This window comes from Citrus clementina, unplaced genomic scaffold, assembly GCF_000493195.1.
Source record: "Citrus clementina cultivar Clemenules unplaced genomic scaffold, Citrus_clementina_v1.0 scaffold_3, whole genome shotgun sequence".
In the NCBI taxonomy this organism is placed as follows: Eukaryota; Viridiplantae; Streptophyta; class Magnoliopsida; order Sapindales; family Rutaceae; genus Citrus; species Citrus x clementina.
The window spans coordinates 13,208,273-13,219,349 of NW_006262339.1; the positions used below are offsets into that span (position 1 = coordinate 13,208,273).

The window sequence follows — 11,077 nt, forward strand, 5'->3', positions numbered from 1 at the left end:
ATAGCATCAAGCAAAGGGACGTTAACACTTACCTGTTTGAAGATTTCAAGAATCTCACCTGTGGATTTTCCCTTTTTTCCTTTTGCTAACCTCTGAGGAAATGGAGCCTTGGGAATATATTCTTGTGGGTTGGTTTCTTCTTTCTCCTTCGGTGATGAGTCGTCAATATTTACAGGTATAATTTGATTTTCTTTTGTCACCGGCATCTTTACTTTGTTGTCGACTTCTTTTCCTTTTCGCAAGGTCATGACTGCTTTGACCTCTCCATGTTGCTGTGGTGAACTGGTACTTGCTTCATGCACTCCTTTAGGGTTAGGCACTGATTGACTTGGAAATTTACCTTTCTCAACGGTCATTGCCAAGGTCTGAACTGAAGAAGCAAGTTGTCCCACCATCTTCTCAAGGCTTGAAACTGATTGGGCTTGTGAGTTGAAGCCTGCTCTCAACTCATTTCGTAGTCCATCAATGGTGCGGTTCTGTTGCTCAATCGTAGAGTGAGTAAGATTCTTGAGATTCTGGAATGAATCCTCCCATGGTCTGGGTTGAGAGTAGTTCTGGTTCTGATTGTATGGTCTAAATGGTGGCTGAGAGGCTTGAGGATTTTGTGGAATTTGTTGCATTGGTGGAGCTGGAGCTGCTAGTCCATTCTGTTGGAATCATTGAGACCATGAAAAATTGGGGTGGTCTCTCCATCCAGGGTTATATGTGTTGGAGTGTGGGTTATAATTCGATGGTTTTCTCATTGCACCTATGGCATTGGCTTGATCGGAGTATGAGTCATGGTCATGTGGTTCTATTGATTTAGCAGTCGATAACGATTCTATTTATCGAGCAACACCTTCAATCATCTCCTTGACTTATTTGATTCCCGAAGTTGACTCGCCAATGTGAACCTCATTCACTCCTTTAATTCTTTTAGTATTCCTGAGTGATCGACTCCGTTGTTGGGAATTATCCGCTTGTCGCTGGAAGAATTCTCAAATTTCTGATGCACTTTTTGACATTAGCTTTCCTCCACTTGTTGCCATTAGCCATTCTTACACATTCGGCAATAATCCCTCCAAAACGTATTGGCATTGGTGCCATTTCTCGTATCCATGATGTGGACACTTTAAGAGTAGCCCATTGAATCGCTCTCATGTTTCAAAAAACTGCTCGTTCTCTCTCTGGGTAAACTCCGAGATTTCCCTGCGAATAGCATTGGTTTTATGCACTGGGAAATATTTATTGAAAAATTTTGTTACCATTTGTTCCCATGATGAAATGCTATTAGCAGGTAAAGTATTTAACCATGAATGAGCTCTATCCTTTAAAGAAAACGGGAATAATCTGAGTTTAACATCATCGTCTGAAAAATTTTCATATTTAAAAGTTTGACAAATTGCATGAAAATCATTCAGATGATTATATGAGTCCTCATTTTCTAGGCCATAAAATGTTGGGAGACAATTTAGCACACTAAGTTTTAATTCAAAACTCCTAGCAGCTACATTTGGGTATTTTATGCATGATGTGCTCAAATTAGCTAAGGGACTAAAATAATCCTTAAATGGCCTCTCATGTGGTGCTTGTAAATCCATTCCAAATTTATTTTTAATGTGCCTGTGTGTGCGAAGTGTTTTTTTTAATTCAAGGTCTATAGGTTCAAGATTAGGTAATAATGACCTACGACCATGCATGCAAAATAAACAAAATAAAAATAAAGATGAGAACAAAACAAATAAAAATAAAGAAGACGGAGAAATTACGATACTAACCTTATTGCGCTATTACAACCTTTCTATAAAAATACACAAAAATAAATACGTGAAATAAATTAACTAAAAATTAAATTAATAAAATAAAAAAAATTATAAAGAAAAATAAATTGAAAATTAAATCACAGAATTTTAAAGAAGAGAAAAAGAAAAGAAATACTAACCTTTAAATGTATATTCATTTTTTTTTCTTTTTTTTAATTAAAAAAATACAAGAAAACAAACAAAAGAAATTATTCAAAAAAAATTAATTTTATGAATTAAAATTACTTACCTCCCCGGCAACGGCGCCAAAAACTTGTTGTGCAAATTTTAATGTACTTGCAAGCGCACGAATCTATTGTAGTATAGATCAATGGTGACGAGTGTCGATCCCACGAGGAGGTGGATTTTAATTGTGTAGAATTAATTTTGTGAATAGGTGATTGGATTTGTGGTGGAAATGATTTGGAATATGCTAAAACTTAAATTAAAATGGCAAGAATAAATTCTAAAATTGGAATTGAAATGGCAATAATAAATTGAAGAGAAATCTATTGAAATGACGTACTTTAGTATCTGGATCCGTATCAACATGCATCATGGGCTAAATAATTCTTATTAATGCCAATTAAATCATGAGGGGGGAATCCACACCTCATGAATCACACTCTAATCAATATGGTGCTAAGGGCTTATCGTGCCAAATAATAATAACCTTGTACTAGAGGGCCGGTGAAACCAAGACGATACTAGACAAGATTAGTATTATTTGTCGACGAGAAGTCAAAACATCCACAAAAACTAGAGGGGAAGAGAAAATAAATTTACCAAATAAAGCCCATGACACATGTTGAGACTTCACCTTCAACCCAAGTTTGAAAGAAAATTAGCCACTCATAATTGAACTAGGGGCAAAATGGAAATTTATTAAAATACGAAGAAAATATAAGATGGAGAAGGAATTACAAAAAATGGATCCCAAAAATGGATTCAGAGATATCAAATTAGGGGGGAGAGGCCCCCTTTTTATAGATACATGGAGTAAATCATGGCCATCGAATTAAAAACAGTTTGGACGCTCAGGATTGCGCCACGTCATCAGTCAACAGTACGCGGTTTGACCACGCGGATGAACAGTCACACGATTTGACCCGGATGAATAGTAATGCAGTTTGACCCGGATGAACAGTAACGCGGTTTGGTTGAAAATAATCCTGTGTGATGCATGTACCGTACGCGAGATTTTTCGTCCACTGATATGCTGCCACGTCACCATCAACAGTACATAAGAATTTTAGCCCAACAGGATCGTGACACCTCATCAGTCAATGCCACATCATCAGTCAATGCCACATCATCGGTCAATGCCACATCATCGTCCGTCTATGTGAACAGTGTCATGAACAGTAACGTATACAGTATCGTACACGTGAATAGTACCATACATGTAAACAGTGCTATTTTTCCTTTTATGCTCCTCCTAAGGTTTTTGACCGTTCTGAGTTCAAAAGTGATGTCCGTTTTGCCATCTGATCTCTCGTTTATTGTGAAATGACTATGATGCCCCTAAAATACATAAAATACTTAATTAAAATAAAACAAACAGAATTAAATCAAAAGAATGTTAAATTCATAAAAGTAAAGGTGTTAGTAAGACTTGAAATATAAAATGACGGTTTTCTCCTTTATAAATATGCATTTTCTAACACTCAAAAATTATTAGTAAGATTTTGAAAAATGGTCTCACAAATCTACAATCTCTGCTCCTGAAGTTTCTGAAAGAAATTACCTTTTTTAGGTGTCAAATGCAAAAATGCACCTGCAAGATATGGGCTTGTAAGGCACTAAGATAAAACAAAACATCCTTGCAAGAAAAATTAAAAACCATGATTTTCATTCGCCATCATTTACGTGAGAGCCCGACAACTTAATATCTTATGTTGGAGGATTCATTAACTTTGTGGAATAATCTCAAGGACATATGATAAGAACCATCAAGAGAATACAATTAAAGTTTCAAGTGATCATTTGCACAATCATGGAGGCCCAATTATAAGAGCTGGAGCAAAAAAGATGCAAATTGTTTTAAATGGATTAATTTAGAAAATATGGACTGAAAATGCAATTCAAGATGCAATACATGATGAACTGGGCTTGGAGAAAAGACAAAGCATTGTGGGTATTATTCAAGTTGTTGGGCAGCCAAATACACAATTTGGGTCAAATGTAGAAAAGGTAAATTCGGAATAAAATTGGTATTGATTGAACTGGAACTAATGTTCAAGTTATATACCATTAGAAAGATAATTAAGTTAATTTTCCAATGTAATTTACAGAGCTAGATTTGAAGTTCTTTAGAATGTGTTATGACCAATTTATTACAGCTTATTCAGGCTTGGGAATTTCAACCACTCCTTTGTTTATTCAACTTCATTTATTTGTTTTGTTTCAAGTTTGTCAATGTGTTAGGTAAGTCTACCATCAATGATGATGGGCTAGCATTAAGTTTGTCAATGACTAGTATTAATAATGCTGGGTTGGTGAAGACTTTTGAAGCATCATTTGACAAACCTATGCTCGGAGGGTTGTTCCAATGTTCCCATTTATATTTTTAGGATCTTGAGTTTCTATTAGCCTATTTAAATTCAGCAACCTTGCTATGTAAGACAATTAGAGATTAATGTTATTTGAATTTGAAAGAGTATTCTTTCTTTGATTCTTTTGAGAACTAGTGAACATATCAAGAATTTACATTCTTGTGGCATTCCAAATCTATACTTATCACTCACATTCTCATCTACATCTTAAGTGTGACATCAATATCATTCTCTATACCTCTAGTTCATGTTTTCTTAAGCACTGGGTTAAGATTTTGTTTGTCTTAAATCTGTTTAGAACTTTCTTAGGAAGTTCAAACTTCAAATTATGTGTGGGTTTTCAAAATTTCATTGTGGGATTCGCATTATTTGGTATCAGAGCTAGTTTTTAATCAGGTTTGAATGTCTTATTTATTTTTATTATAAGAAAAAAAAAAGAAAAAAAAATTGCAAAAGGATTCAAGTATTCCTGCTTTCATCAAATTGAATTTTAGTTACTCATTTTCCTTGACATTGTTTACACATAATATCAATTGTGTTCCTTTGTTTGCTTGTTTTCTTTTCTTCAATTTCTTTTGTTATTCTTTGTGTCTTCTTAATTTCTTTTCTTTGTTTAGTGTGCTAGTTTGTTATATTTGGTGTGCCACCTAGGTTTTTCTTGATTTTTTTTATTTAGTTCAATAAAGAACTGAAAGAGAGAATTAAGTGTGGTAACAAGCAAAAGTTTGTGAGATCATTAGAGGATAAAAGCCAATTTGTGTGATAAACACGAGAGTTAAGTGATATCAAATTGAGTGAAACACATGAGGGAGTGTTGTGAAGTCTTTTTGCTAACATTCTTTTTCATATCACAAATATGTCAAAAAATCAAGAAGCTATAGACCAACCAATCATGCTCAAAGCCACGCAACAACAATTTGAGCGCATGAATCTAATCTTTGGAGAGATCCAAGACAAATTGGAGAGGCAAGACATTGCCATTGCCAATATACAAAGAGGGCAACAGCCAATAGCTCCTAATGTAAAAAATAATCATGGGTGCGCTACCATAAAAAAAGAAAATGGCGATGACAAGATAATTTTGATGAATGAGCCACCGTTGACATGCGTGGAAGAGATGATAGAAGGGCAAGATGTATAGATCGTGACTTGGGGGTATTAAACTAAAAATTTCTTCTTTTTAAGGTAAAAACGATCCGAAAGCTTATTTGGAGTGGAAAAAAAGATGAAGCTAGTATTTAATTGCCACAACTATTCTGAGGAGAAAAATGTGAAACCAGCTACTATTGAATTTACTTATTATGCTATTATTTGGTGGGATCAGCTTGTTTTGAGTATGAGATGAAATCGTGAAAGGCCTATAAACACTTGGGAGAGATAAAGGCCATCGTGAGGAGGAGATTTGTTCCTAGTCATTATTACAATGAGTTGCACCAAAGGCTTCAAAGTCTTACAGAAGGTTTCAGAAGTGTGGAAGATTACCACAAGAAGATGGAAATAATCATGATTCGAGCCAACATTGAAGAAGAACGAGAGGTCACTGTGGCCAAATGTTTACATGGTTTAAATCAAGATATTGCTAATGTGTTTGACTTGCAGCACTATGTTGAGTTGGAAGACATGGTTCACATTGCCATGAAAGTGGAACGATAACTGAAAACGAAAGGTTCCACTAAAACCAATTTGGGTTCATCTTCCTCATGAAAGTCAAAATAGAGCAAAGGTGAAAAAGTTGTATCAAAGCCTAAGATTGAGTCAATCAAGGATTATAGAGAGGGAGTCAACCAAAGTAAAGGTAAATCTTATTTCCAACACTCTAGAAATAGTAATATTAAGTGTTTTAAATGTTTGGGGACATGTCATATTGCATCTCAATGCCCAAATAAGAGAGCAATGATCTTGAGGGATGATGGTGATGCTGAAACCAAGAGTGAATCAGATGATAATCCTATGCCATCTTTGGAGGATGCTAATGATGGTGTTGAGTATCATATTGATGGTAAATTAATGATTGCTAGGCGTGCTCTCAACATGCAAGTAAAAGAATATGCAAAGGTACAACGTGACAACATCTTTCATATTAAATGACACGTCAAAGATAAGGTATGTAGTATGATAATTGATTATAGAAGTTGTACTAATGTAGCTACCACTAGTTTAGTTGAAAAATTAAATTTAAAAACTTTGAAACATCCTAGGGTATATAAGCTATAATGGCTGAATGATTATAGGGAAGTTTAAATTAAATAAACAAATGTTGGGAGATACAAGGATGAGGTTCTATATGATGTGGTACTCATGCATGCTTGACACATTCTTTTGGGGCGACCTTGGCAATATGATAGGCGTGTGACACATGATGGTTACGTAAATAGATATTCTTTTGTAATGAATAAAAAGCAAATGACTCTTGTACCTTTAACACCTAAACAAGTGTATAAGGATCAAATGTCAATACAAAAAGAGAGTGATAAAAAAAAAAGAAAATGAGAGTACAAAAGAAAAAGATATTGAGAGAAAAACAAGTGGAAAGATAGAAAAAAAATGAGAATATTATTAAGAGAAAAGAGAGGCAACAAGTGAATTTGTTTGCAAAAAAGAGCGAAGTTAAGAGGGTTTTCTTTTCAAAACAACCTATCATTGTACTTTTGTGCAAAGAAGCTTGTTTACATACTAATGAGCTTAACTCTTATTTATCTAGTGTTATTGTGACTCTTTTGCAGGACTTGATGATGTGTTTTCAAATGAAGTTCGTAATGGTTTACCACCTATTAGGGGAATTGAGCATCAAATACAATTTATCCCTGGATGTTAAGTTGCATAGAGTACCAAAGAGCATAGTTTCAGATCTAGATGTTAAGTTCTTAGCTAATTTGTTTTGCGTGAATTGCTTGTGCGTGAAGCTTATGGAGGTGGTTTAATGAGACATTTTGACAATACAAAGACTTTAGATGTTTTAAAAGAACACTTTTTTTGGCCACATATAAAATGTGATGTTGAAAGAATATGTGAGAAGTGTGTCACTTGTAAACATGCTAAGTCTAGAGTTTTACCCCATGGATTATATAACCTTTTACCCATACCTAGCGAACCTTGGGTTGATATTTCTATGAACTTTGTTTTGGGTTTACGTAGGTCAAAAAGGAATAAGAATTATGTTTTTGTTTTTGCTGATAGACTTTCAAATATGACACATTTCATTCTATGTCACAAAACTGATGATTCAACAAACACAGCTAATTTATTTTTCAAGGAGATAGTCAGATTGCATAGAGTACTAAGGAGCATAGTTTCAAAATCGAGATGTTAAGTTCTTAAGCCACTTTTGGAAAACTTTGTGGGGTAAGTTGGGTACTAAACTTTTATTTTCTACTACTTGTCATCTACAAATTGATGGACAAACTGACGTTGTAAATAGAATTTTGTCTACTTTGTTATGTGCCATTATTCAAAAGAACTTGAAAACTTGAGAAGAATGTTTGCCATATGTTGAATTTGCTTACAATATAACTGTACATTTAGCTATTAAATTTTCACCATTTGAGATTATATATGGTTTTAATCCATTAACTTTTTTGGATTTATTACCTTTACCTATTGATGAGCGTCCTACTGTAGATGGTAAGAAGAAAACTAAATTTGTCAAGCAAGTACATGGGAGAACGCAACAACACATAGAAAAGATGACTGAACAATATGCTACGCAAGCCAACAAAGGACGTAAGCAAGTGTTTTTTCAACTTGGAGATTAGATTTGGGTGCATATGAGAAAGAAGAGGTTCCCAGTACAAAGGCGTTTCAAGTTGCTCCCAAGGGTAGATGGTCCATTTCAAGTGGTTGCACGGATCAATGACAATGCCTACAAATTGGATCTTCCTAATGAGTATAATGTAAGTGATACTTTTAATGTTTCTGATCTTTCTCCTTTCAATGTAGGTGAAGATTCGAGGATGAATTCTTTTGAGGAGAGGGGGAATGATGAGAACCATCAAGGGAATACCATTAAAGCTTCAAGTGATCCTTTGCGCATTCATGGAGGCCCAATTACAAGAGTTAAAGACAAAACGATGCAAGCTATTTTAAATGGATTAATTGAGAAAATATGGACCGAAAATGCAATTCAAGATGCAAGACATGATGAATTAGGCTTAGAGAGAAGACAAAGCATTGTGGGCATTATTCAAGCTGTTGGGCAGCCAAATACACAATTTAGGTCAAATGCAGAAAGGGTAAATTTGAAATACAATTGGTATTGATTGAACTGGAACTAATGTACAAGCTATATACCATTGGAAAGATAATTAAGTTAACTTTCTAATACAATTTACAATGCTGGATTTGGAGTTCTCTAGAAGGTGTTTTGACCAATTTATTACAGCTTGTTCAGGCTTGGGAATTCCAACCACTTCTTTGTTTAGTCAACTTCGTTTAATTGTTTTGTTTCAAGTTTGTCAATATGTTAAGTAAGTTTACCATCAATGATAGTGGGCTAGCATTAAGTTTGTCAATAACTAGCATTAATTATGGCAGACTAGCATTAAGTTTGTCAATGACTAGCATTAATAATGATGGATTAGGGAAGACTTTTGAAGCACCCTTTGACAAACCTATACTTGGAGGTTTGTTTCAATGTTTCCATTTATATTTTTAGGATCTTGGGTTTCTATTAGCCTATTTAAACTCAGCAACTTTTCTATGTAAGACAATTAGAGATTAATGTTATTTAAATTTGAAAGATTATTCTTTCTTTGGTTCTTTTAAGAACTAGTGAACTTATCAAGAATTTGCATTCTTATGGCGTTCCAAATCTAGACTTACACTCACCTTCTCATCTACATCTTGAGTGTGGCATCAATATTATTCTTTATACCTCTGGTTCATGTTTTCTTAAGCATTGGGTTAAGATTTTGTTTGTCTTAAATTTGTTTAAAACTTTTTTGAGAAGTTGAAACTTCAAATTAGGTGTAGGTTCCAAAGTTTCATTATGGGATTCACATTAACATATTTGATCACCAGAGGGATATTTTCTTTCTAAAAGCCAAATATGAGTAGCTAAACCTAAGGTTACAAGACTATGCAAGAGTCTCTGACTACAACTCTGCTATATTTCGCACAACTTTAGAACTGATATTGTATGGTGAAAAAAATATTAATCAAGATATTCTTGAAAAGATACTATCTACTTTTCATTCGTTAAATATTGTCTTATAACAACATTAGGAGCATCGATATAGTAAATACTCTGAGCTGATAACATCTTTTTTCATTGTTGAACAAAATAATAAGCTCCTAATGAAAAATCATGAATTACATCCAATTGGTTCTCAATCATTCTCAGAAGTAAATGCTAACACAAATACCAACAGTGGACTAATCGAGGAGGGAAGAGAGCTTGTGGTTATTATTCTTATGGTGGTCATAGGCAATCGACACAGGAGAACAACAGAAATAGGTGCCACTAGAAGTGGAAAATGATGCATAAAAAATGATAGATATCATAACAAGAAATTTGTTTTCAATGTAGAGGAAAAGGACATTGGTCATGTATCTGCTGTATGGACAAACAATTAGTAGATCTTTACTAAGCATCCAAGAAAGATAAAAGAAAAATTGAGACTAATTTAGTCGATAATTTAAATCCTATTGATCTAACTCAATTTGATGTCTTTGATTTCTTTAAAGACATAGAAGGGAAAAGTGATCACTTAATTAATGACAGAAATATCCACATTAATTAAGCCCTCATTACTATGCCATAATTATTAAGGCATTGATATGTTTTGTACTTTTTGTAGTTTCCTTATACTTTTTTAATTTTTATACTTGATGTCTAACATGAACATTTGTTTATGTAAGGTTATGGAATTTATAAATGGATTATCAATTTTGGAAATGAAAGCTAGGAATGTATTATTGGCTGATAGTGCAACCACACATAGTATTCTTCAATATAAAAAATATATTTTAGAAATAAAATTACTTGAAGAAAAAAATAAATATTATATCTAGTCCTGTAAATCTGATAAAAGACTTTAGAAGAGCTATACCCTTATTAGTAAATGAAACAAAACTAATACTCCAAAATACTTTATATTTAGCAAGATCTAAAAGGAATCTGCTAAGCTTTAAAGATATCCGCCTAAATGAATATCATATCAACATTTTAAATGAAAATAATGCGGAATATCTCTGCATTATTAAAAATGTTTTCGAAATGAAGTACATATTAGAAAAGCTCCTAGCATTTTCATCAAGATTGTATTGCATAGTCATAAGTATGATTAAGAGCTACATAATGATGAACCAGAAGTTCATAGATCGAAAAATATTTATGTTGTAACATGATTGCTTTAGACACCCAAGATCTACAATAATGCATAGAATTATTGAAAATTCTCATGGACATCCATTAAAAAACCAAAGAATTCTATTGTCTAATAAGATTGTTTATACTGCTTGCTCACAAGGAAAATTTCAGGTTTCGACATCCCTTTTAAGGTTGATTATAAATTTCCGTCATTTTTACAAAGAGCCTAGGAGATATATTTGGACCAATCCACCCACCCAGTAAATTATTTAGCCACTTTATGATTTTCAATGATGCATTTGCATGGTGGTCACGTGCGGGATTGTTTGTTAGGTTAAAAAGATTAAAGGCACAATTTGTAGATTATCAAATCAAAACCATAATTCTCGATAATGCTAGTGAGTTTACATCTAAGATATTTTATGACTATTGTA

The 11,077-nt window shown here is 33.6% G+C and overlaps 1 non-coding gene across 1 annotated transcript; it reads left to right on the plus strand.

Annotated features, from left to right (window-relative positions):
- Positions 1-1,092: 1,092 nt before the first annotated feature.
- LOC112100484 lies at positions 1,093-1,196 on the plus strand. The gene has a single exon (XR_002906853.1). It is a non-coding gene; the product is annotated as a small nucleolar RNA R71 (small nucleolar RNA).
- The last annotated feature ends 9,881 nt before the right edge of the window (positions 1,197-11,077 follow it).